Here is a 21,598-nt window from a genome sequence, read left to right on the forward strand (position 1 = left end):
TTTACAACGTGATGCATCTCCCAGATGCGTCACATTGTTAATATACCCCGCACAATGGCACCTCTTTTGCGCTGCCGCTTCGTCACAAAAGTCACGCAACGACGGAGCAAACGAGCCACAAGCGGTTAGTAAATCTGCCCCTAGAGACTCAAGTCCTGTCCTTCCTTTGTACTCCTGCCACTAAGAAGAGATAATGGTTGTGGATTGATAGTTGGAGTATATTATGACTGGTTATTTAGCAGGAAACTTTTTAGTGTTCAATTCTCACTGGTCTGCAATCTTGATGGACTGTGTCTGTCACTTCGCGTGCTGCGAAGTGCTGCCTGCCAGTCCTTGTCGAACCTTTTTGTAGTTGGTTTAGTGACTTCAAGGATGTTTAAATTCAAGACACTGCACAGAAAGAGTAGGTCCATGCAAAAACTGAGTACCCCTGGGCATAATGGTTGAAAGCAAGGCAAACTGGGTGCAGGCCTGAGTACACTGCCTGGCTTCAAAATGGCCCCTTGACCCCAACCACATAACCAGGCCCTGCCTGTCCCAGGCCTCAAAATGGCCCCCACCCACATGGCCAGGCCCCAACAATACCCCAAAAAGTCGAAAAACACACAGAAATCACCACAATCCAATGCCATCTATGCCCTCAAGGATGTTTAAATTCAAGACACCTCACAGAAAGACTAGGTCCATGCACCACTGAGTACCCCTGGGCATAATGGTTGAAAGCAAGGCAAACTGGGTGCAGGCCTGAGCACACTGCCTGGCTTCGAAATGGCCCCTTGACCCCACCACATGGCCAGGCCCTGCCTGTACCAGGCCTCAAAATGGCCCCCACCCACATGGCCAGGCCCCAACCACACCCCAAAAAGTCGAAAAACAGACAAAAATTAGCCACAATACAATGCCATCCATGCCCTTAAGGATGTTTAAATTCAAGACACCCCACAGAAAGACTATGTCCATGCACCACTCACTACACCTGGGCCTACTGGTTAGTGAGGCTTTACAGGCACCCCAAAATTAAAAAAAAATCAACATATAACAGTGAGCTAAAATTCCATGACATAAATGAGAATAAAGTTAAAAAACAAAATCACAGAAACAGTTGTATCATGCACCCATGACTAACCCTGGGCCTACTGGATACTGTGGCTACCCACAATATATATATTTTTAAAGTTGTGTAAACATTTTTAAAACTGTAGTTGCCTCAACTGCAATGCCCCAACAAACAACACCAACTTACTTTTAAAATCTCAAGTCCAAAAGTGATTCAAAGTCCAAAGTCCAACAAGTCCTCAAATACAAATATCCAGCACCAGCCACAAAAAGTTATCCTGCCAGCTCCAGATCTAAAGTGACCAGGATATTGACAAAGCACAGGGAGGCGCCTGCTGGACAGGAACAGGAAGTTGGAGACTCTGGGGCACTTCCTGTCTCCCCCCCCAAAATAAAATGGACTCCTTGCACCAAAAAGTGCAGCCAAATGTCAATCTGAGGAGTTATTCTGATCAAAATGATAATTTTCACAAGTTGTATGCTTCCTGCTGTGGATTTCTTGTGCAGAATTGCAAATTTGGAAACGGGAGCTTTTCAAATCTCCCGCCGGAAGTCAGCTGCGCGCCGCATCTACGTGTTCCGCATTGTTTACTCCCGCAATGCGTGATCGTGGGCCCTTATGACGTACTCGCGTTGTCAAACTCTCGTTGTGCAAGATTGCTAGCCGCGATGACGTGAATGCGTTCGAAAAACTCTCGTGCTATCACACAGCAAGATCGAAAATGGCGCAGCACACGCAAACCGGGAGAAAAACAACTCGGCAGACTCAGAATCATGGTAAGTCAACGCCGCACGCGCGATATTGTATTTTTCAAGCACGACCAAGCAAAATAATTTGCAGCTTGCGAATTTGCGGATTTTTGGCACATTCCCGCGATTCGCAAAATTGCCAAAAATCCGCAAATTTGCCCGTGAAACGGATTTTACGCCCACGCTTACTAAATATATTTAATTTTTATTAACTTCATGTTAGTATTTAACATATTTAATTTCAAATATTTTTAATTCATATATATATATATATTTTTTTTTTTAAATCTTTTTATTGAATTTTCATATAAAGTACAGTATGTTACCAAAAAAGAAGAAAAAATTGGCAGACCAGTTCACTACAGAATTCATCAACCATGAGTAGTACATGCAATTTAACAGAGATTCTGCATTTTGCATAGGTAATAACAGGTGTGGTAATACGTATACAGACAATACAGCTCATGTTGGTTGGTTGGCATTCATATAATCAATGAAATACTTCCAACAGTCTTTAGGTCGAGATCGGGCCGGCAGTTCTTCTTCGTATGTATGTAAAGTATCACGACAATAAGTCATGTCTCCCATCCACTGCTTAATACCTGGTGCGGCTCTACTTTCCCAGTGAATAGATTCCCTACGTTTAGCTAATAGTAGTGCCACTGCACAGAATTTACGCTTTCCAGCACATGCATTTATATTTAGACCTAATAAACAGTTTCTTATGGTACAGTCAAGTTGGATTCCCGCCATTTCCGCTATCAGTGCAATCACCTCCTCCCAGTAATCATGTACTTTCGGACATCCACACGCTAGATGAATAAAGTCTGCTGTATCAGTTCCACATCGTTTGCAGCTGGACTCTTGTCTGAGCCCGCATCTAAATACTTTTGCTGGTGAGTAGAAGGATAGGTGCAGATATTTAAAATGCAATATTCTTAAGTTCCCGTTGGGTGTCAACATTTGAGTTAACGCACATGTATTTTGCCATTCTATCTAGTACATCTAGTACCACATTCCATTTGTTCATGGCCTTTGAAGTGTCATATGGTATTTCAGCCTGTGCTATAGTGTAGAGTCTGGAAACCAGATGTTGGGTGTTTGTGGATGTCAGTACTAGTTGTAGCATGTCTAATTGTGGAGGCTCAGCAGGGTATCCTGGGTACAATTTTTTGATCGCTTCTTGGAGTGTCTAGTAGGTGAATTGAAACAGGAACGTCTGAATTTTGATATAGGATAAATCCTGCAATGTTTTGTATATCTCCTTATTGTATAAGTCCCCAAATGTGTGTATTCCAACCTGGTGGAGCAGGTCCATGCCTACCTTCTCCCTGGTAACAGAAAGCTCCGGATGATAATGCAACAGAAGTGCAGGGGCATAAAGGGGTAGCTTGTGTGCCAAGTGCCCTAATGTTCGCAAAGCTTTATTTGTTGTATCGATGGTGTTAATATCTTGTGCATGTAGTGACGACCTCTTATGTGTTTTAATGCCTGTCAATGGCGTCGGCATAGCGTCTCCCTATTCTACAGCTGTATGCATCAAGTATGCTATTGTATGGTACCAGTAAGCTGCATACTGCGCCTGAGCACACAAGTAATACAAAAAGAAGTCAGGTACACAGAAGCCACCTTTGGAATAGGGCAGTGTCAATGTTTGAAGCCCAATGCACGTCTGTTTGCCCGCCCATATTAATTTGAGCGTTATTGAGGTGATGCGTTTAAACACTTCTTTAGGGGATGGGATTGGGATGTTGTTGAACATATATAGTAATTTGGGCAATATGTTCATTTTAACAATCGCTATGCGATCTGCGAGAGCGAGTGGTAGCTGTATCTATCGGTTAACTTTGTCGTCTAGCGTGGATAGGACTCTTCCATAGTTGGTGCGGATGACTAGCTCTGGATCCTTATGATAACACACACCTAGATATCTGATCGGGTCCAATTGCCATTCTAATGGAAATTCAGTGGTGTGCGGTATTGTGCTGTCAGTCAGTGGGATGATAGATGATTTCCCCCAATTGATTTGGAGCCTAGAGTGCCTACCAAATTTAATATATTCCCCTAGGATTGGGGCCAAATGTTGTTCAGGGTCACGCACATAAAGTAGCATGTCGTCCGCGTACAGTGATATGTGCAAAGGTCGTAAAGGAAACTGTAAATCAGAAATGTGATATGGTTGCCCAACTTTACATGCTAGTGATTCCAGTGCCAATGCAAATAATAGGGGGGATAATTGGCATCCCTGTCTCGTTCCGCGAGCTATTGGTATCAATTCAGAGACATATTCATTGACCCAAACCCTAGCCACCGGTTACATGTATAGCAATTGCCCCCACTGTGTAAATATCGGCGGGTAGCCCATTCTTCGCAATGCTGTGATAAGATACAACCACTCAATAGAGTTGACAGCTTTGGCTGTGTCTAGCATGGCCGCCACTGCTTTGGTATTGGGTGTTAGATAATGGGACAGGGCAAACAAAGTCCTGGTGTTGTGTGAGGTAGCTCTGGATGGTATGAAGCCAGACTGGTCTAGAAGAACCAAGTTGGTCATGAGAGGTTGCAGTCTCACAGCAAGTAGTTTGGCCAATATTTTAGAGTCAACGTTTATTAACGATAGGGGTCTGTAGGAGTCACATAACTCTGGATCTTTTTCAGGATTCAGGAGTGCTATAATTACTGCTTCCTGTAGCAGCGGTGGAAGTATATTCTGTTCGAAGGCATTGCCGTAAATTGCAATCATGTGAGGTGCAAGCATGTCAGCATACTTTTTGTAATACTCACATGTAAACCCATCCGGGCCAGGAGCTTTTCCGTTGGGTAATGATTTGATTATTTCCTTAACTTCCTCTATCGTTATTGGTAATGATAGATATTTCCTCTGTGTGTCTGAAAGCCATGCAATGGCCACATTTTCTAGATAGTCTAGTACTTCTACTGGGTGTGCTGTTGGACGCCCTGTGCATAATTTGCCATATGTTTGTATAAACCCTTTCACTATAACTTCCGTGTTAGTTGATAAAGATCCATCCCCCCGTATCTGCATGATTGATTGGGAGCTGCGTCCTTCACATATTTTGGATGCTAAAATCCTTCCTGGCCTGCCCCCTTTGCCAATTTTCCTAGCAGCAGGACGTTTATGAACATATTTAAGCTCGTCCTCTGCAAAAGCTTGATGTTCTGTCAATACCTGCCTCGGCTCCCCTAGTAGCGACGGGTCTTGTGTGTTCTCATATTGAGTCTCAAGTGTTTTCAGCCGTTCCTCACATCGTGTTAGCCTCCCTCTATTATCTCGCAATATCCCCACCGTGGTGCTTATACATACCCCTCTCAGAGTAGCTTTAAAAGCTTCCCACAAAATGCATGGATCTTCCGTGGATGGCTCATTTATTTGAAAATACTCTCTAATTGCCTTAGCTATTGTGTCTGCATATATCGCATCCGTGAATGCTCTTGAGTTAAATTTCCAGCTATATGGGGGTGGGGAGTATTGTGGTATCTGAAGGGACAGAATAATCGGATTATGGTCCTAAAGTGTTTTCGGTATATGCCTAATGTCTGTAGTCCATAGTAGGGTTTTCTCCGAACCTAGCCAATAATCAATTCTAGACCAGCTACCATATGCCATATTCGTGTGTCTTTAGTCTTGTGTAGTATCGCCCTCCACATATCATGCAACTGTATTGTGGCCATGATATTGAGTACCTTCACTCTAGCTTTTTTGTGGGGTTCCATGCTATTTCCAGATCTATCAAGTTCATCATTCAATGCCAGGTTCAGGCCCCCTCCCCAAATCAATGTGGTATCCTGCACAGTTTGTAGATGTTGCCAAAATTCCTGATAGAACTCTGGTGCATCAAAGTTGGGCTAAATGGTGTTGACTAGTGTTACCCGCTGTCCTCTCAGAATACCTGTGAGTAGTACATATCTCCCTGGACTGTCCCTTACCGTACTTTTCATTTTAAAATTGGTGCCTTTTCTTACTAGTATCATGACTCCTCTTGAATAGGAAGAGTATGTGGAAGTATGTGTCGACTCCGCCCATCTGTGACCTATGTGCGTATGCGTGTTTGGGGCAATGTGCGTTTCTTGCAATAGTGCAATGTCAATTTTCCATCTATCCAAACACGCAAACACTTGCCGAATTTTTGGGGGGTTCGTAAACCCCCGAATGTTCCATGTGATGAAGTTTAAGTGTAACCCACCATCTCTTGTAACAGATTTGGTCATGATAGTGATCCGCTGAGTGAGACATCTCTTGCGTACCAACCTTGTCCTCTCGTGCAGTAGTGACTACATTTCACTAGTATAATAGTCTTGTAATATAAATCACATACATCATGAATCTCAGCAATGCTTCTTAAGTGCTCCGGTCTACGAACTTGCATGAAACCCCAACTGTCCCTCCCCTCACCCACTTCAGCACCCCAAACCTGCTGAAGCCATACCCCTAAGTTAACCTCCCTACATCCCATCAACTGTATGGGGATCACCCATGCGGAGGTCCGCCGAGGGAACACTATACCACCCACCTGAATTAATGGGGGCAGACCATAATCAACAACAACAGTTAAAACATTGTGCCTTGGCATCTCAATAGTACATACATCACATTAGGAAACAGTTCAGCTCTCCATATTGTTTTGACCACATACACCTCCAAGTTCATGCCTGCTTAGGAAGGGACCCTTGCCACCCAATGACCATAACAAGTTATGACTTCTTGATACCTCAATGTTCAGCAGTACATCACCTTAGGTAAGGTAGTATATTGCATAGTTCTTGCAATGTTCTCATGGCTGCATAACTCAAAACATATAATCAACGAGTTTGTTAGCAGTACGTGTACCTATCAGACCCTGCTCTGACATTTCGTGCATGTTCGTTACTACTACCTCTGATACATATCAGTTTATAAGGCTTCCCATACATTTAAGGCTATAGTTTCCATTACAGACAATGTGGCCAAGTGGAGTACATTAATGCATTCAGTACTGCAGTTATAGGGAAATCTCCAATCTTTAGTATAGACCCACTTAGTGAGTTCCACTATCTACCCATAGTCTCTGAACAAATATGCTAGTTCCATTAGGATACAGCTGTTGTGCAGTGCAAGTCCAGATTGCCACTCCGCTGCATATTGTATGGTCCCCCACAGTGTCTTCAGTAATAGCGTCTCAGTATGCGTCACATCTCAACTTACAGACTTTTCAGGGCTTATAGAGCAATCAGATTATAGCACTTACCCTTCAACACCTGGCTGCTCCCAGTCCCCACTATCCTACCACATATATGTTCCATAGGTAGTCCGGTCTTCTGCTCTGTGTAATCTCCCTTTCCGCGTCTAATACAAGGTAGGGCAGTCACTCCGAATCCTGCTGTTGGTCCGCCTGCTTCTGCTCCTTCCGCCTTTTTATACTCTTTTTGATGAACTCCTGAGCCTCAGCAGGGGTGGCGAGGATCGTCGATCTACCGTCGATAGTGGCTTTTAATCTCGCCGGATACAGCATAGCATACTCCACTTTTAGGTCTCTGAGTTTCAACTTCACTGCTGCAAATTACTTCCGTGCTTGTTGCACCGCCATCGTGAAATCCGGAAAAACTCCAATTGGTTACCTTGATAACTCACTTGCCCCTTTTCTCTTGCCATCCTTAGAATATTATCACGGTCCCTGTAGTTTAATACACGTGCTACAATCGGCCTTGGACGAGCTCCTGGGGGTGGTTTGGGCGCTAATGAACGATGTGCCCACTCCACTATGAATACCGTTGACAATTTTTCAGTTCCAAAGACATCCTTGCACAACTCCTCTACATATGCCTCCATCCGCCCTGTGTTCCTTGTCTCGGGCACCCCAGCTATCCTAACATTATTTCTACTCGATCTTGCTTCCAATTCCTCTGCCTTTGCTTTGATCACGTCCAGGACTTTTTCCATGCCTCCACATTTCCCCGCCGTGTTGTGCGCTTCATCCTCTACTGCTGACAACCGGGTTTCCGCAGCATCGAGCCTTTCCCCCTGCCTATCTAACTTAGCCGCCATGTTATCTACCCGACATGATACGCTATCCAGCTTGCCATTTATATCCTGGAGATTGGATTGTATCGCTTTCAAAATGGTCCCCATATTGGTTTCCGCCGCCATATCCACCTCTGTCTCCGTGTCGGAGAAGTGGTTGGACCCTTCTTCGTACTTCGAGATTCAAAGTTCAAATTAGGTTGCTGCTTGTCCGGCTTACCCATCTTCACCGCACATGTCACCCTCTGTGCTCACCCCAGTTATCTCTTATATCTTGCCCCTGCACGCCCACAGTCCGGTAGACTGCAAGCCTTCACCGTTGGTCAGCAACCGCATTCTTGTACTGTCTACATCAAACTACAGGAGATATATGTGCCTAGGATAGGTTCTGTTGGATCCTTAGGTAATGTAGGCTTGCAAAACACAACACATTAAAGAGGGTCTCAGGTTTAGTTTAAAGACCTGCAAGGTGTATTACCCCTATGTAACAACTATCTACCACACAACACCTAGGGTCTAAGAACCGGAAAAGAGCAAAAGCGGAAGAAGACCGAGTCAGCAGAATGTATGACAAAGGGTTAGATTACCAACCACCTCATGAGAAGAGGAAAAACTGTGTTGCCTGAAACCCATCAATCACGATTCGTGAGTTGTCATCACTTGGGTCCGGCTTCCTCTTGGTTGGGGTTCTCAGTCTGAAAGATTGACTGGGATACCCTCAGCTGTTGACCACTCAGAGGATGGCTGACTCAACTGAGCACGCCATGGAACCCAGAGGCATAGACTCTTGCCAAGTGAAAAGGATTCACGAATAAAGAATAATATGTTCAGCGCTAAAGAATACGAAAATGGTGTATTAAAAATGGCTAAGGGAACTCAATTATACCCTTTATTCTTAGAGTGCCCCTGTCATGGTTAAAAAGCAGACCACTAACTAATGGACTCAAAAGTTAGATAGTAGAAAGGTCAACATGTTTCTGCCCTCACTAGGATCGACAAATATCGGGGCATTCATCAGGACCGAGTAGTTTGAAAATATAACTAGCTGCTGCTGTGATGTGTAAAACAAAGCGTGTGTGCTAAATAGAAAATAAACAATTATACTCAACCGACATTGTCAAACTTGACTGTAGTGGAACCAATAGTCGGTCACCTGCAAAACAATGTACATACATTAAGACTAACCGGTCAAACCGCTCATGATTTACCAAGAAAAGCCTCTCTCTAGATAGGCACTACTTAACGTGGATCCTAAATGATCACGAAACCATATATATAATTAATATATTATGTACACTTACCCACAAAAGTTGGGTGTCACCCTCACCTCTACCTGGTGATTACTCAGGGAAGGGGGCCCCGCTCTGTAAGAAATAAGTATGATCCATGATCACTTTGCAAATGGTATACTTCTCTCTTACAGCAGTCTGTGTGATGCCAACCGACATCATCAGTAAGCACTAGCACCTCTCTCTGCCCACTCTAATTGTTGTAATACCTTATTTGAGTTCATCTTGGATCTCCTCAGAACATTAAAAGGTATAAAATACTGTTGTAAAATACAGTCAGCCCACCTAGAAACATTATTATTAAGGACAGTGGGTTGATAGCAACTGCTTTGTCTATGGTTAACTCGATGCAAAGTGATCATGGATCATACTTATTTTTTACAGAGCGGGGCCCCCTTCCCTGAGTAATCACCAGGTAGAGGTGAGGGTGACACCCAACTTTTGTGTGTAAGTGTACATATTATATTAATTATATATATGGTTTTGTGATCATTTAGGATCCACGTTAAGTAGTGCCTATCTAGAGAGAGGCTTTTCTTAGTAAATCATGAGCAGTTTGACCGGTACATTGTTTTGCAGGTGACCGACTATTGGTTCCACTCCAGTCAAGTTGGACAATGTCGGTTGAGTATAATTGTTTATTTTCTATTTAGCACACACGCTTTGTTTTACACATCACAGCAGCACCTAGTTATATTTTCAAACTACTCGGTCCTGATGAATGACCCGATATTTGTCGATCCTAGTGAGGGCAGAAACATGTCGACCTTTCTACTATCTAACTTTTGAGTCCATTAGTTAGTGGTCTGCTTTTTAACCATGACAGGGGCACTCTAAGAATAAAGGGTATAATTGAGTTCCCTTAGCCATTTTTAATACACCATTTTCGTATTCTTTAGCGCTGCACATATTATTCTTTATTCGTGAATCCTTTTCACTTGGCAGGAGTCTATGCCTCTGTGTTCCATGGCGTGCTCAGTTGAGTCAGCCATCCTCTGAGTGGTCAACAGCTGAGGGTATCCCAGTCAATCTTTCAGACTGAGAACCCCAACCAAGAGGAAGCCAGACCCAAGTGATGACAACTCACGAATCGTGATTGATGGGTTTTCGGGCAACACAGTTTTTCCTCTTCTCATGAGGTGGTTGGTAATCTAACCCTTTGTCATACATTCTGCTGACTCTGTCTTCTTCCGCTTGTGCTCTTTTCCGGTTCTTAGGCCCTAGGTGTTGTGTGGTAGAATGTAGGCTTGCAGCCACGATCAGCACATCTCCGCCCCTTCACTGGCGAGGTTCTAACCCGTGAACCTCCTTTTTCGCATTCAGTTCCAGGGTATCAGCATTTGTCCGGTCATGTATCGCTGAGCGGCTAAGTACTAACGTTAGTTCCAGGTGGGCACGCCACTGATCATCGACCACGCAACTTGCAGCTTTTCGTTGTGATTCATCACAGCAGCAGCGCAAAACCGCCAAGCACTCAGTGCAGGTCTCTCACCAATGACAATACTATGCAGCAGGGTCCATGGGCAGCATCCACCCCACACTTCCTTTAATCACAGCAGTCTAGCAATCCAAACCCGAGCTCTGTCTGAGCAGCAGATCTCACCCAGGATATTTCATGCTTGTACTCCATCCTTAACCCCCGTTTCAGCTCTTTGCTCAGCTTTCCAGCCGTTACGCTGTTCTTGCCATACCGCTCAGCTTTCGGTCGCCATTTTAGCTGTTTCCGTGCATCGCTTATGGTCTGCGCTAAATCAATACTGCCGTTCTCCCTAAGCCAAATAGTCCCGAATCTGCAGCAGTGCACAATATCAATTATACATAATGCTCACTATTTGCTAGCTGGGCATTCCTACTGCATTTGAATCTCCAACCGTCACTGCGCGATGGGCGCCGCCATTTTGTGCCGCAGCTTACAATATTCACAGAAGTTCAGTTAGTGGCATTTGCACAACACTGCAGGTCCCAATGTGTGCAATTCGCTTTCCGCTGTGGGGTCCACAACGTTTGAGCTCACCGTTACCTCTCCCGGAGCTCCGATTCACGTCCACCGCAATGCCTCTTCAATCGCCCGTTCCGCTCTCTGCCGCCATGTTAGTTCAGAGCCTCGGGAGCAACCCGGCAGCCAGTTGCGTTCATTGCGCCCTCGTATCGACCAGCGGAATTGCTCCCACAGCTCTCGACACTTTCCCACAGCCTACCGATGCATTTCTGTGTCTTTTTCCGTCAATTTCAGCCTTTAAACACGCAGCAATGGGGTCTGCCTGTTCAGGCAGCCATTCCGCTATGCGCCCCCTAGCGCCTCCTAATTCATATATATTTAAAGATCGTTATTACAATGATATTAATGAAAATTATAAATGTTTTCAATATTTATTTTTGTACTTAACTTTATAAGTATGAGTTGTTGACATTTTCGTAGACAATGTTTATGTCTCGATAATTTTGTAGGTCGATATTTTTTACCTCGATATTTGTCAGTGAACCTATAGCAAGTTTATTAAAAAATAAATACACTTAAGTAGTGTATTCCATGTTAGATGTGTTCACATCTAACATGGGCTTCGATTGGAATTCATAGAGCATATTATCAAGGCCATTATCGCCGCTTTATCGGCAGTTACATGCCGATAAAAGCAGTGATAATGTATCGCCTGTCCTTGATAATATGCCCCCTTGGTATTTACCAACACCTCAAAGGAGGTGGCAATGAATTTAAAAAACAGTCCATTTACCAATTGCGAATGAAAGTCTGTTGAAGAGTAGGTATTGGTCCATGGGACCACTGCCATCTCTGAAACAAACAAAAACAAGCATTTCCAATGCAATAGGTCTCGCAGTTGTTAGAGTTTGAGCCATTGGCATTGTAATTGGCAATGCCTTTTATTTTACGTTTTATAAACCAACACATAAATAAAAGGCATTGCCATTTATAATGGCAATGGCTCAAACTCTAACAAATGCGAGACCTATTGAATTGCAAATGCTTGCGTTGAATATGGCACAGAGAATGTCTGTCAGCCCACTAGTCACCAGCTTACTGACTCTTTGCTGTATAAGTATTTGGCAGCACTGACTTAACATACATGTATATTATATATATCAATAAAAATTCCATCTTCCCAGTTTTATACAGCCCTAACTAGCCAGGGAGGTATTGGAGCGCTTTACATGAGCACCACTTGCATTCATTTTTGGTAGACATATTTAATCCCAATGCCATCTTGGAACAGTAAATAAAACAAATTAAATACGCGGGTGACATTCGCTGGCGTACGCATGCGTGCTGACACATTCATATATTTTGATGCATGAACACATAAGTGGAATGCAATTGCAAGCAGCGGTCTCGTGAGGGTGTCTTTTTTTTGTAAAACAATTTGACGATGCTGCAAAGCTTTGGGGAAAAAAAGTCCGACGCTGGAGTGTAGATCATCAATAAAGGAAATGTTCTAAAGTCGACTCTACTGCCTTACCGCTTTGCCAATGCTTGGTTGGGGTTGGGGGTGGCGAGGAGGTGGTTTTACAAAACGAAAACTAGCAATCCACAACAAGTTATCTTTACCCCTGTCCCAGAATAAAAACCTTCATGAGTGCACACGCCTTCTTTGCGCACCAGTTAATAAAACACAATGGCTTTCCCAGCTGAAGAAAGTGCCAATGTTTCCATAGAGATGTGTCAGCGATGCTCTGCGCTGGAATGTCCACGCAGCAGGGTAACGAGACCTGGGAAGCCCCAGCTTTGTTTACGGACCCATCACAGTGTGCAAAGCTGTGACATCCTTCACATGTGGATGACTGTTGTGTCAAGCCATGACGATACTAAGCGCCAGTTGCAAAAGGCGAAATTCCCCTGCAGATGTGTTAACATGTTTTGCTTTCACAATTTAGGAAAACGCAATGATGTTTGGAGCACATAACAGGTTAATATTCCTCTCGCTGAATTAAATACCAAGACCTACTGCATTGCATTGCAAATGCTGGTTTATGAAAGCACCTCATGACGCACTCGACGTGCTGTACAATATTGTTCCCCCGCACATGCCGCACCACGGGGGGGGCCGCCGCCACACAGAACAAAGTGAGGCCATCGAGGGAGCAGTCCAGCCGCTGCTTGAGCATCACAACTCTAAATAAAATAAATACATCGTCCTATGATGGGCCTGCAGAAGTAAACGTGACTCGTCGCCAATGGTCTATATCGGCCACTATTTGATTAGGCTCTCTGCCACGCTACAGTTCTTCAATGAAATAATCCCAGTTTTCCACTACAGTACACCCGCCCTCAGAGTTCCTACTTCCCCATTGGTGCAATGGCTCTTTCGGTTGGCTCCTGCCCCTCTCCGTCGCGCTAGGGGCGTGGCTTGTTTCCAACCTATTTCACCCTGCGGTTGCGCTTGTTTCCCAATGGGCAGACACACAGCGCACGCCAGGAGCTGGTACCCACCGTGCCACATCAGAGGGTCACTCTCCTGGTGGGCTGGTATCAGCGACCGGGGCTGGACACGTAGCTGCTCCCTCCTGCCATGATGCCGGCTGCTGCTCGATCTGGACTGGAGCCTGAACACGGTGTCCTTCCGGGGCTGCACCACATGCGGCCGCATCGAAGAGGTGGTGGTGAGCGACGAGTGCCGCGGCCGGCAGCTTGGCAAGGGTGTGTGTGCGTGTGCCTGTGTGTGCGTGTGTCTGTCTGTCTCTGTGTGCGTGTGTGTGTGTGTGTGTGTGTGCGCTCGCGCGTGTCTGTGAGAACAGCATGCCGGACTCGGAGCGCGTGTTCACGCGCGCGACCTGATCCGATTCCGGCATGCTGAGCTTGCCCATCTGTTGTCTCCCTCTTGGCTTGTTGTAAGCAGAGCCAACAGCAATAGGGTCTCGCTGCGACAGGGCTTTCGCCCTGTGTTGCAGGTGCGAGACCTAAAAAGGACATTCTCATTTTAAAATCAGTTCTATTTCCCTTAGGGAAAGTAGACTCTAGTTAAAAGAAAAGTTTACGTTATTGAAATCACAGACATACTGGTCTGCTGGCCACAGTAGGTCGCCATCCTCGTGATGGCTTCCAATCGTAGTGAGTCACAATTTACAACCTACCTCATTAATATTCATGAGGTGGGGCAGATTTTGACATACTATAACTCGAATTTTCAGGAGCTGACTTCATAGCATATAGGCCTGTTCTTATAAATATTTACTGGTAGCATAATTACTGGTCACACTTTCCGACCCGTTTTTAGTGATCAGATATTCGTAAATATAGCCCTAAATATTATATATATTTTCTCTACCTTTAAAGATTGAGTCATGAATCCATGCTTGTTTATTCACTGTGCCTAAAAACTATCAAACCAATAGACTGTGTCATGAATCCATGCTTTTTTATTCAACGTCCATATAAACAGTTTCATCGGATTTAATTAGTTACAAAAAACTAATGGTGTGATTTAGAGTTTGGTGGAAGGGTTATTCAACAAGAAACGCTAATGCATATCTCAGTCACCTCATTAAATGTGCCATAGGTCATAATGCACTTGTCATAGGGTAGATGGGATATCTGCCATTTTGTGATGGAGTAAACTATCTGCTAAACTCTAAATAAGGCTCTCATTTTGGTTAATTTTGAATGCACTGTTGCACATTATATCTTCTTGTAATTATTTACGAATGTGCTGTAAAACTAACCTATCATGGCAAATGGAAACTTGAAGATTTATCATGATAATACTAATACTGGTGCTTGGAAAGGTCACAGATATGTATGAAAACTTAAAAGCCATCTATACGTAGTGGCATTAGAGGTATTTTCACAATCTCAAGCATCCAAGCCCACGAAGATAAAAGTTGACCTTGGATATCAGGTTCACATCGTGTGGTTATAATGAGCTAAGTACCTTTCTCATCAAGGTTTTTCCTTGATGTTGTCTATGCTAAAAGTCTCTGGTAAATCAGACCTCTTGGTATCCTTTTAGCTGGGGAAGAGCCAACAAGTCAATTTCATTTCCATCAAATGATCAGAAGAGTCGGCCTATCAAAATACCCTTATGATCAGAGAATAAAGTGTAATTTCTTAGCATGAATTCGGGATCCAATAATTGGTAAGTGAAAAGAAATATATTTAGCTGCAGCATATCAGAATTAGGTTGTGGAAGGAAATTGTATAAAATCAATATTCACAGTTGCAGTTCTCTAGAGACTGGATGTATTTTCAAGTAATATGCAATAAAAACAAGCAGACTTAAAGATTAGGCAGCTCATGGCCATTTGACTGCACAGTGCTTTTGAGCAATAATAATTATGTTATCTCCTTGGATGCTCTTTGTATATAGTTTTCTCTCCATCTGTGATAGAGACCTGCAGCACATTGTTTTTAATTTTGATAATTGTTAAGTTTTCAAAAAGCATAGCAAAACCATTTCAGACTCCTACATGTATCCTTCATAAAACGTCCTTTGCAATGACGCCCCATCTTATTTTAAGAGATAAGAAAAGTCCATGTATTGCTCAAGTATGGTCTTGTTGATCCTGTTATTACCGATGGATAACACGAGATTAGTCAGTGTGAGCAAAGAAAATCCCAAAACTTGAGTTAAACGCTTGACTGGATGCTTTACTGAGTAATTTCTAAGCGCTATAGACAAGTAAAAGGCTGGTGATAATATGTCAGAGAATGTAAGTCAGTGTGTAGTAAATTGGGGCCTTTAGGTCCACAATTCTCCTTACTGGGAACCAAGTACCCCATTGTAGTGCTTTACTCTCTCAGAGAAGTGAAGCAGGGCAGTCCAAGGCCTACTATGGGGAGGTGGGGTGGACTAGTAATCACCATTCAGTGGCATCAAATAATAACACTCAATACATGATTGTCCAGTCAGAACTTTTTATTTTAGAAAAGGAAGAAATATATTTATTACACACGATCTACCTACTATTACATAGTAATTTACAAATATTTACATTGGCAGATGGAAAATACCATAGATGACATAGCACAATCACCTTTGTTCCCTAAAAGGGTGACACGAACATATAGAGTAAGCTTACTGGCTTGATCAAAGGTTCAAGATCCACAAACCACATATTAAAGACATGATTTTATCGCATACATTCAATCATCAATAATAATAATCAGAGTGAGTGAATTCTTTATTGCATGATTAATAAAAATCTTTGCAATTGGTCTAAAAGTAGGCGGTTGAGCACTTTTGCAAAGCACATAAAAAAGCAAAGGATAAAAAAGAAGACATTTCATTACAATCGCATTAGTATAAAACCATATCAAAATTGGCAATGTTAAGAAATATGAAAGAAATAAATATGTGCAAAATTAATCTTGTGCTATCCTTAAATGAAGGAAAGTTAAAAGCCCAGGGATTCATGTGAGGCACTGTCAGAGTGTGATTTTTGTACTTGCAATAACGCGAAAGAAAAACTTTGTCAAACATTCACAAGTGAAGGTTCTTTACATGTAAGAGTTTTTCACAGATCATACTTTTTCCAGTTCATGGACTAACGGCTGGGCATAGCGAGATGTTTGCTAATTTCATAAAGCAAATCAGTCTGTAGGCTAATTGAATGTCCTCCACGCTAAAGCATGCCAAAAATGCTGTGTTAGTTGTCTCCTTCGTTCGATATCTAGGGCTTTGCAGCTGCATAGCAAGTGCAAAACGTCCGCCTTTGGATCTTCACAGAGTCTGCACTTTGAGTTGGATTCCAGGCGTCTCCACGGGGGAAGATGTTCTTTTGATGGTATTACCCCCATCCTCAAATGCAAAAATTATTCCTTCGCCATCCTTGAGAAGCCAGTGCCTAGGTAGCCCTGTGGTTGGGGCCTGGAAGTGAGTCCTCCTGGTTAATGCTGCTTTATTGTCTTCTAGGGATTGAATCTTCACAGTTTTGTTGACAAGCCGTTTGAAGCATTTGTATGTGTAGGTGTAAAGGCACTTATGACTGCTAATAAAACATACACTGTGAGCAATAATCATTGTCAACATTATTGTTTCTTGTGTATACTGGATGACAAGAGGGAATGTTTCCAGCAGGTTGCATGCCTGTAACTCCTGTCACGGTGGCTTTGTTGTCTCCCTGCATGAATGACAGAAGGCAGGTTTCAGCTCTCGAGGCCTGCAGGCATCTGGAGCTCGGCTGCAGTATTGGTATTGGCTAGCCAAGTCACTGAGCCTTTTTGGGGAGACTCGTTGCATTCGAGTGGAAGTGTGATATGATGAGACCAGTTGACGAGCAGGGTGGCTTGATTTGGCAAGATAAGTCAATGAACGGCGATTGTTGAGCACTGTGAGGAGACAGCAGTAGCATCTGAGATCGTATCATAACCGCATAACCACCATGGAGCACAACTGGGGTTGAATTGTGAAGTATGAGCTATAGACAATTGCCAACTTAATCACTGACATAATCCAGTATACTCCTGCATAAGGAACTAAGGCCCATATGTAACAAGGCATTTTCCATTTTCCAAAAATTGCAATTTTGGGCTATTAAGAAATGCAAAATGCCATTTCGGTATGTACGAAAGGCATTTGCGCAGGAGGTAAAATTGTAAAATAGGAAATCGCAAATAGGGATTTTAAAATTGCTAATTATTAACTGCATGTACAAAGGAATCCCTATTGACACTACTCGCATAAAGGCCCATTTAGGATATGCAATTAACATCAACTCAGATCAGGTGGTAACCAGACGCAAACTATTGTGCCTTGTATGTTTTGGCAAGGAGGATTAGGATTTTGGCTGGTAGGCAGAGAAGGAGGAGTTGACAGGAGAGTACATTTAGGGTGAGGGGCACCCTGTTTGAACGGATTGAGGTGGGTGTTTTGAAAAAGAAAATGGTGCAGCTTCTCAAATGTAATGACTTATTACCGTTGAGTTGTGACAACAAAAGGCCTGCTGCCAGCAACCAAAGTTAAAGGCAGGACACAGATAATTGTTACAACTGCAATCTAAACACAGTAAACACAGTAAATAATAACATATTTTCATTCTGATCTCATGTTTTCAAATGACCAGCCATCAGAAGAAAGGAGATATATGTGGTAACATGTTTATTTTCATCACGCTACAGGTCATTAGAGGAAAGGCAACATTTCTTTCTTTACTTAAAAATTCTGAGGTACAGCCTTTCTTAAATTCTGACTTATATTAATGTTTTTACATATCTTTTCTTTGCCCGTGCGAAATGATGTATATTGGCAAAACCAGTCAGGAAGTGCGACAAAGGGTCATGCAACATCGTTCCAAACTAAAGAATACGGTTTTAACAGCACCAATGGTGAATAATTTCATTGCAAACAACCACTCTGATGGACTTCAAATGGACAGTTCTAAGTTCAATTAAAAAGTGACTATGACACACTGCTGACCCAAAAGGAAGCATTTCTGATTATGATTTTTTTTAACTTTATTTAGCAAGTTTGCAGATGGTAAACAGTATACAAAGCTCAGTCTTATTGCATGACAAGTACATATTTGGCAAGGTAGTTCAAGTTTGTCTATCACATACAATATTGCAGCATATCAATGACACAATTCAACAAATACATTTCGTGTAACTCGGTCGTCCTGCTGAACAGTCCAGCGTCTATAGGAAATATATACAGTTCACCCAAACCCCTTTGAGTCGTAACCTTGACTACAGTATGCCATATCACACCCCCCAGGGCGTTATCACCGTGTCGGAGGTATGTTGTTTCTTCAGCACACTTCCAGTGGCTCCTTACCCTGACTTTGCTGTGTAGGCTGGGGCTGCTGTTGCATGGCTAAGAAGGTTAGAAAAGGGCCCCAGATATCTTTGAGTCAGGATGTTAATGGGACGTGTTGGCATACATATCACTTTTTGTTGTACAAGTTGCCGTGCTCTGCAGCCAGCCTTTTGTTGTTGGTGCCCTTTTACTGCCCCAGGAAATCGCAACCTCCCTTTTAGCCAGGAGCAGGAAAATAGCCACAAATCTACGAGCCTTCAAGGGCAGCTGCACCACGTAACCCAACAATGCTATCTCGAGTAGGGGCGTCAATGGAATGTGTATCATTGTGCTAAGGAGTTTGTGAACGTCTACCCAGAAGATGTTTCAAGTTTCAAGTTTAAGTTTATTTGTTTGATTAATTAAAATCTTACAAAAATGTGGCCTTAGAGAAAATATCAGCATCAATACACATTTAAAACATCATGCAAATAGTAAATGTCAGTCAGTCAGTCAGCCAATTTTTCTTTATTCGATTATTGAAAATCATAAAAGAACGAGCAATGTTACATATCACAATTTCATTGAAGCACAAACAAATTTTAAAATATACAGTCGTTAATATAAAAACATTTGAGATACAGTACAACATACATAAATATATTAAAAAGAGCTAAGAAGAAGGACTTATTAAAACACGACTCATTTAGATAAATAGAAAAAAGAGGAAGTTCATTTTTCAGAGATAAAGTGCCTGTGCCTTATGCGATGCTTGTTTAAACGTGCACCTGCAACTAGAAAACTAGCGACTGAAAAAGCTACTTTAACATTAGGAAGAAGTTGCAAAAACAACAGGGCTGGTTTAACCTGGATAAAGCCCTGGTTACGTAAAATAGGAAGGAGATATCTTCTCCTGATCTCATTATAATGTCCGCAGAACATGATAAAGTGCATCGTGTCCTGTGTTGAAAAGTGGTCACAGTCGCATGGTTCAGCATCACCAGGACTAGACCAAATTCTAAAGTTACCCAGTACAAAATGAATTAAATCAAAGCGAAATCTCGTTAAGAGAAATCGATGATAAGAATTTGTAATCCAAAGGAGATAAGGTTCCATTCCTGGAGCAGAGGAGAGCATGCAATGTTTCCTAACCATAGGTTTTTTTAGCTCTACATCTTCCCTCTCCATAACATATAAGTTTTCCAAGGTGTTTTTGACTAATTTTAAATCTTCATAAGTTATCTCGTCTGGAGAAGAGAAGAGCTCCGGGCGACCTGCCAAAGTAAGCTGCGTTTTGACATATCTTAACCAAGGAATGTAGAGGGCTCTATCCAGGGCTAAACAATCTCTTAAGATGGTATGATTTAAAGTAAGCTCCTGGTTGAGCCATGTTTTTATCCAACCAATCACTGGGGCTAATTTTAAAATATCGGAGATATAGCCCAGGCCTAACTCTGTATGTAGTGCAAAGGTCGGAGTTGATTGGGGAACAGAAAGCAAAGATCTCAAAAATTTATTTTCTACAGTCTGTATTTTAGCAGAACTAGTATATCCCCAGATAACAGAGCCATACTGGGCAACTGACAAGCATTTAGATTTATAAACTTTGATGATACTTTCCATACTTGACATAGTAAATGTCATTAAAAGAAAAAATAAAACTAGGTAAAATTTTCCTTAAGACCTTTGGCAATCACATTTAATTTTTTTTACAAAAGCAACATTCATTGGTAGGTCATTCGGGCTTAAGCACGCCATTATTGCTTGTCTACAGGTTCTTATATCTCGTACATTAAAAACCTCCTGAGGATTAGTCTCCTTTCTGAGTCTATGGCAGGGCACAGACATACCAAGTGCACAATGTCTTCTTTTCCCCCCTTGCAAAGTCTACATAACGTATGGCCCTCGTTTGACTTCCAGGGTGGAAGATGACACAAACCTGGCCATAGACCAAAGCGTGCTCCTATAAATGTTGTCTTACTTTGGACTGACCATGCAGTATGAAGGTAAGCTTGGACTTGTTTTTTTTTGTAGCCGTTTATGACTGGCCATGAGTGCTTACGTTTTACTAATAGAGCTTTTTGTCTTTTAGCAGCGATAGGTGAGTAACCACCTTATTGATTGTTTTTTTAAAGCTTTCCTGCGTTATTGTGTTTTCCCAGAGTACTGATATTCCAAATTCTTCTTTTGCGTTGTTTAGGTATTTCCACGCTTGCAGTTTCTGGTTATCTTTAACCTCTCTCCACAAAGCTATAGACAATTGATTGTCCTGATCATTTTTTACTCTATTCCAAACTTTTAATATTTGGCCTTGCCGAGCATATAGATGATTGTTCAAACCGAATTCCATCCTTATTTGCGCTTGTGAGGCATTATATGGTAGGGTGAATAATATTTTATAGGTTTTTGCCACAGCATTGTTGATAAGCACAGCATCCTTCCCGTTTAGCACTTCAGCACCGTATGTTAAGGATGGTAATAGTTTGGCAGCTATGATTTTTAACAGTGGCCTGTATGACAGTGCAGATAGATTCTTTTGTAGAGTTCTAAATGCCGCAATCAAGCTATTCGCCTTCCTTACAATATCTTCCCTTTGTGGTACAAAACTTCCGGTCTCATTGAAAAGGACACCGAGATATCGATAACTCTCCACTTGCTCTAGTTATGTTTGTCCCAGCAACCATTTCATCTTTTGTCTTTTTCTTCCTGTCACAACCATTATTTTTGTTTTTGTCTCATTTATTGTCATTTGGTTATCCTTTGCATATTTAAGTGTACGTTCGATCAGTCTTTGCAGTCCC

The sequence above is a fragment of the Lissotriton vulgaris genome, chromosome 7 (assembly GCF_964263255.1).
Source record: "Lissotriton vulgaris chromosome 7, aLisVul1.2, whole genome shotgun sequence".
Classification (NCBI taxonomy): Eukaryota; Metazoa; Chordata; class Amphibia; order Caudata; family Salamandridae; genus Lissotriton; species Lissotriton vulgaris.